Source organism: Solea senegalensis, linkage group LG18, assembly GCF_019176455.1.
Source record: "Solea senegalensis isolate Sse05_10M linkage group LG18, IFAPA_SoseM_1, whole genome shotgun sequence".
Lineage (NCBI taxonomy): Eukaryota > Metazoa > Chordata > Actinopteri > Pleuronectiformes > Soleidae > Solea > Solea senegalensis.
The window spans coordinates 18,297,856-18,303,955 of record NC_058041.1 but is presented as its reverse complement, the minus strand read 5'-3'; positions in this window follow the sequence as shown (position 1 = coordinate 18,303,955).

Here is a 6,100-nt window from a genome sequence, read left to right as displayed (position 1 = left end):
GGGTGGAACAAAGTGCCGAGGCTGAGCAAGAAAAGACAAGCAAGTTTTTCCAATAAGACTGACGACATCTATGCCTGAGGCCGTGACAACTGAAGCTCAGCAGCTGTTGTGTTGGAAAATAATTAAATCTGACATTTAATTAGAGGTCATCCCAACTCTTCCAAAACAATGAGCTGCACTGCAGCACAATCAATATTCTCCTACACTTATAATCACTCAATAATCAAATCAATTGTCACAGTCAAAGTGTGAAAGTTTAGCTACATCAACGACAGTCACATCATTCTCATTTTTATCGTGGAAAACACAAATTCAAGTTAAAGAGTCAGCGACATCAACACAGACACTTAAACTAAACTAAACATCAATGAAATAAAATTGCAGGCGACCTCCAAGCTACGTGAAACAGCTTGTTAAACTGGTTGGCTCAACACACAGGGACGCCCCCCCCCCTGCAAGAGATCTAAAGAAAAAAAGAAAGTGTGTGTGTGTGAGTGTTTATTTTGGTCACAATCAAACAAACATATTTACCTCTCTCATAATATGATAAGCATTTGTTTTATCTGTTACCAGTTCTTACTGTCTGGATAATAACAATAAATAAATACAACTTTTATTGTGTTTTTTAACACAGCAGTAACAGTGTTGTTCTTAATAAAGTCACATCACACAGTGTCACCAACACTGCCCTCTGCTGTCCGCTGAAGAAAACAGAAATTACTTCCTTTCTTCATAATCTTGACATTCCCAAGGTTGATCCTCCTGCTACTGATGGGCTTGATGCACCTTTGACTCTATTTTCTATCAAAGCCATGCAAAACAAGAAAGCACCCGGTCCAGACGGATTTACTGTCGAGTTTTTTAAGAAATGTATTCATAAATTTGCCCCTCTCCTCCGCTTTATTTACAACGAATGCCTAGAGCGTGGTTCATTACCCCCCATCTTTGACCCAGGCCATCCCTTCTCTTAAAGAAAGGTAAAGATCCTACATCTTGTACCTCTTATAGGCCTCTGTCTCTCTGTCACTGCCTTTGGCTGTGACGCCCTGCCACAAGTGTTTGTCATGTGTTAAGTATGCAGAAGACGTGTGCCAGCCCTTGCTCCTGATTGGTGGCTCTGGTTCCTGCCTGGTCTTCCTCCACCAATTCACCTGCCTGCCTCGGCCTGCCTGCTCTCCTGCACTGTGATTGGGTCACCTGGCTCCAGCTTCACCTACCAAATCCTGCCTCAGCTCGTTTACATTCACACCTGTTAAGAATCAGCAGCAGAGAGTCACTCGTGGGCACTGTGCTTTCATGTGAGCAGTTGGCCCCGTTGTTGCTCTGTTTTTGTAGCAGCTTTTGAGTATTCACTTTGAGATTTGTGAGTTTTGACTGTTGTGAGTACTAGTTTGTTTGTTAGCCATTTTGGCTCGGCCTGTGTGCCAGATTTTGAGTTAAACTATTCCTTTTGGTTTTAATTGTGTGCTCTACGTTGACAGCCCTGAGCCTGTCCTTGTTACATCGGACTTAGGGGTGCTATTTCCTGTTTGGTGTTTTGGTTTTGATGTGTTTCTGGTATTTTGATTTTGGGAATAGCCGCCTCCTCCCTTGCTTTATTGTGATTGATTTATGTTAAATTTAACAAATTTTTGCTAAACCAATTCCATCTGGTTATTTATGTTATTTCCCCTTCCCCAACGAGTTAGGGTTGTAACACTCTCCTTAATGTTGACGTTAAGATTTTGGCTAAAATATTAGCAACTCTTGAAAAGGTTCTTCCTGTAATTATATCAGAGGAACAGAACGGCTTCATTGGGGGGCATCAGTTGTTGTTTAATGTCAGAACCCTTTTGAATGTAATTTTCTCTGGAAATTCTTCTTTAAACCCAGAAGTAGTTATTTCGATCAATGCACCCAAATAAAGATAGACCCCTTTACTGCTATATTTGGAGTCTCACCGGTAGAACTTGGTATTAACTCCTTACAATCAGAAGTTTTATCCTTTACTTCTCTTCTGGCAAGATGATGCAGGGTGAAGAAGACAAAGAGGAGAGTACTTAAAGTAGTTGCTGCAATTTTTGTGACTTTATTTTTTAATTTTTTTTACAGCTTGAAGACAAACAACACTGATGAAGTGGATGTGTAAGTTTTTGTCACTTCACATGTGAAAAGAGAGGGCAAATACTTCAACATTATAGATTAAAACATGGTGGTTACACAAGAGCATCATCATTACCATGTGTTCATAAAGAGTGCCCCTGCACATTCAAATCCTTTAATGCTCTTAAGTTACATCTATCAAGAGCACACTCCCAAAAAATGTGTTCCGATGTCAGCTTTGTGACTTCAATGAGCCATGTGTAGAAAATTATTTTTTTTTCACACTTACGGACACATATCCGGATGCACCAAAAAGTACAGTGCCCTTACAAGGATTGTAATTGTGAAACCTGCGTCTACACTACATTTAATGCCCACAAAAGCAGGAACCATGATGGCAGACAGATGCATAGCCAGTTGCAGTTTAAACTGGAAATTTGAACACATACAGAAACACTGGGTGAAGTTGTCCAAATTGAAAATGAAAGTGACGTTGAAGACGCAACTGATTTGGAAGAGGATTTGACGTCAGATAATACTGATGACTTGGAGAGGCAGCTTGAGCATAATTTGGCAGCCCTTTTCATTAGAATGCAGACCATACTTAGGATATCTGAAACTGCTGGGCAAGATGTATTACAGCAAATAAGGCAGATAATGGACCTTTCAAAACCTTTTGCATTTTTCTGCTATTTTGAACTACTATCCTGATGCAGACATGTCTATTGCAAGAGAAATAGTTAGTGCAATCTCAGAGTGTGATGTCATTCTGAAACACACTCCTGCAAAAGAGCCTCTTTTTAGTCTGGTTTGAAATCAGCTGTGTCCACACAAACAATTAAGAAAAAAATAGCCCAGTTGTAGTAACATAAATAATACCACTGAAATGTCCAGGGTGCCTCACATAACTTGTATAATTTGGTATGTTGAGGTTTTTGCACTATGAAGCCAATTTTTTTTAAATAGTTTTTAACCTTCCTTTATATCTGCAGGACACTGACACCATTGCAGACGTGACTCAAGTCCCTGTTGGGGTCTTAACTTAAAAGATCAAAGCCACCTTTTTTTATTATTATTTGTAACTCAATAGAAATTAATTGTATGTTTAACCTTAAAACTGTTTATTTCATTAATGCATAAACATATGTAGAGCTTTCAGTCACTCTGTTCCCCATCTCTGAAACTCACTCCTACCAGACATCTATGAGAGGCCCTTTAGGCAGTAAATCATACTCATACATCATACTCTCTCACACACACTACTATACTCTTTCACACACACTACTATACTCTCTCACACACACTATTATACTTTCTTTTGTGTGAGTATGATTGTGCATGTATGAGGGTATAGTAGTGTGTACTATGATGTTATGTGTGAAACCAAGTGTGATTTACGGCCTAAAGGGCCTCTCATCTGCAACTCTGACTCTCTTCCCCTCTTCAAATCCAGACTCAAACCCCTTTTAAAATAGTTTAAATAACCTACTCTTTGTATTTCTTTTCCATTTTCCATTTGCTCCTGTCCTGTCCGTCCTGTTTATGTGTTTTATTGTTGTTTTCCTTGCTCTGTACAGTGTCCTGCAATAAATGTATTATTATTATCAATCAAAGAATTTCACTGCCTTCTCTTCCCCATCACTTGCCACTCCTGTTGGGGCATCATGAAGTGCATGTCTGGCTTTTGCGCTCATGTGGTCAGAACATGGTTCAGTTTCGAGGCGCACAATGAAGTTTGTCCGTGTCATCAACACTTTTTTTGTAAAGAACTGAGGCACCGGATCCCCCCAGGGCTGCGTTCTTTCTCCTCTGCTCTTCTCCCTGTACACAAACAGTTGCACCTCCAGTCACCAGTCTGTCAAGCTCCTGAAGTTCGCGGACGACACCACCCTCATCGGACTCATCTCTGATGGTGACGAGTCCGCCTACAGGTGGGAGGTTGACCAGCTGGTCACTTGGTGCAACCGAAACAACCTAGAGCTCAACGCTCTAAAGACAGTGGAGATGGTCGTGGACTTCAGGAAGAACTCAGCCTCACCTGCACCCATCAACCTCTGTGACTCCACAGTTGACACTGTGGATTCCTTTCGCTTCCTGGGAACTATCATCACCCAGGACCTCAAGTGGGAGCTGAACATCAGCTCTCTCATCAAAAAAGCCCAGCAGAGGATGTACTTCCTGCGGCAGCTGAAGAAATTCAACCTGCCAAAGACAATGATGGTGCACTTCTACTCCTCCATCATTGAGTCCATCCTCACCTCCTCCATCACCATTTGGTACGCTGCTGCCACGGCCAAGGACAAGGGCAGACTGCAGCGTGTCATTCGGTCTGCAGAGAAGGTGATCGGCTGCAATCTTCCATCTCTCCAGGACCTGTTCGCCTCCAGAACTCTGAGGCGTGCAGGAAAGATTATGGCTGATCCCTCCCACCCCGGACAGAAACTCTTTGAGTCACTCCCCTCTGGCAGGAGGCTGCGGTCCATCAGGACCAGAACCTCACGCCACAAGAACAGTTTTTTCCCGTCTGCTACTAGCCTTATCAACAAGGCCCGGAGACCCCCCCTGACACTCTGACTCCTCACACTCCTCCTCTGCCTCTACATGTCACATTATCATTACATCCTTTTTATGCGTTATATTAACGTCATTACTGTGTTCATTACTGTGAACTTTGCACTTTGCACTGTTACTCACTTCTGCCCAGTCATACTGCTCTTTACTGCTCTTTCTGTAGTGCTCTTTTTCATCTTTAATAACATTTATATACTGTGTATATATACGTTTACTGTTCACTTTAGAAAATTTTGTATGCTTGTTATGCGCCAATGACACCAGAACAAATTCCTTGTATGTGCAAATCGTACTTGGCAATAAAGCTCTTCTGATTCTGATTCTGATTCTGATTCTGATTTATTGCAGCCAGGTCGAGGATATAATAAAACACTGTCACGGGCCATCTGCGCGTGGGTGCAGAATACTTTCTTGCCATTTAATTGAGCACATCCACACCGAACTTGATGCTAGTAGTACGTTACCGTGTCTGGTTTAGCCTTTTCCCCACTCATGATGGTCACCGCTGTGTGGACAGTGATCAAAATGCAGACATTTTTTAGTTTGCCCTGGTAGACAGTGAGTGATGCATTGTCACTTGTCAGCACCTGTGTGGTGAACAACGGCATTTGTGTCTACACACGGAGGAAGCTCTCTTCTGATTTTATTGACTCTGCCAAGTAGGCTCGTTTTCTTGGCTAATGGTTTTGCCAACTCAAATGAAGTAAAAGAATTATCTGTAGTGATGTCCCTGCCCTTTCCTGTGTAAGGCTCCACCAATCTGCCCTTGCCTCCGCATCTCATCTCTTCCCAGGTACGGCGCACCATTCACCATGTATTAGCATCAGCATCAGCAGCAAGGTTCAGATTGTGCTGAGGTCCCTGGCACAGCTGGCACAACAGGCAACCCAGGGTCTGAACTATCACCAGAAAACATTGCTTGTTGATTGATTCATATAGGCTTTGATTGATTCATATAGTTGCAGTGACATCTTCAAAGGGCGGGGTCAGCTTAAAAAAATAGACATGTTACATCATATATAATGCACACAGTGAAATTGACCTCTGGTAGACATTTCCAGGATTTTTTGCCTTTTGTTGTTTTAATATTCTAACATTGTTAAAACCATAAATGCACATGTTTAGGAAAAGTCAGGGTCCCATGGTCTCATATGTTTAATTTCAACAAAGTTATCTCCCTAAAAAAGTAGTAATCTGTTGCAGCAAAGTAAGTTTCAACTTTACCTGACAACTTCATGGTCTTCACTAAGGTCAAGGATTTACATTATCTGTAGTGCTGTGAAGAGATTAAAAAAATGGAGAGATTATTTAGTTATGATCTGTAATTAATTGATCTAATTAATCAATTGTTTTATCTCAACTGGCTCATTGATGCTCCCCCATTTCCATCCAGAAATACACAATATGAACATTCAAAGATCATATTATCTAGCAGCTTAGGACATTT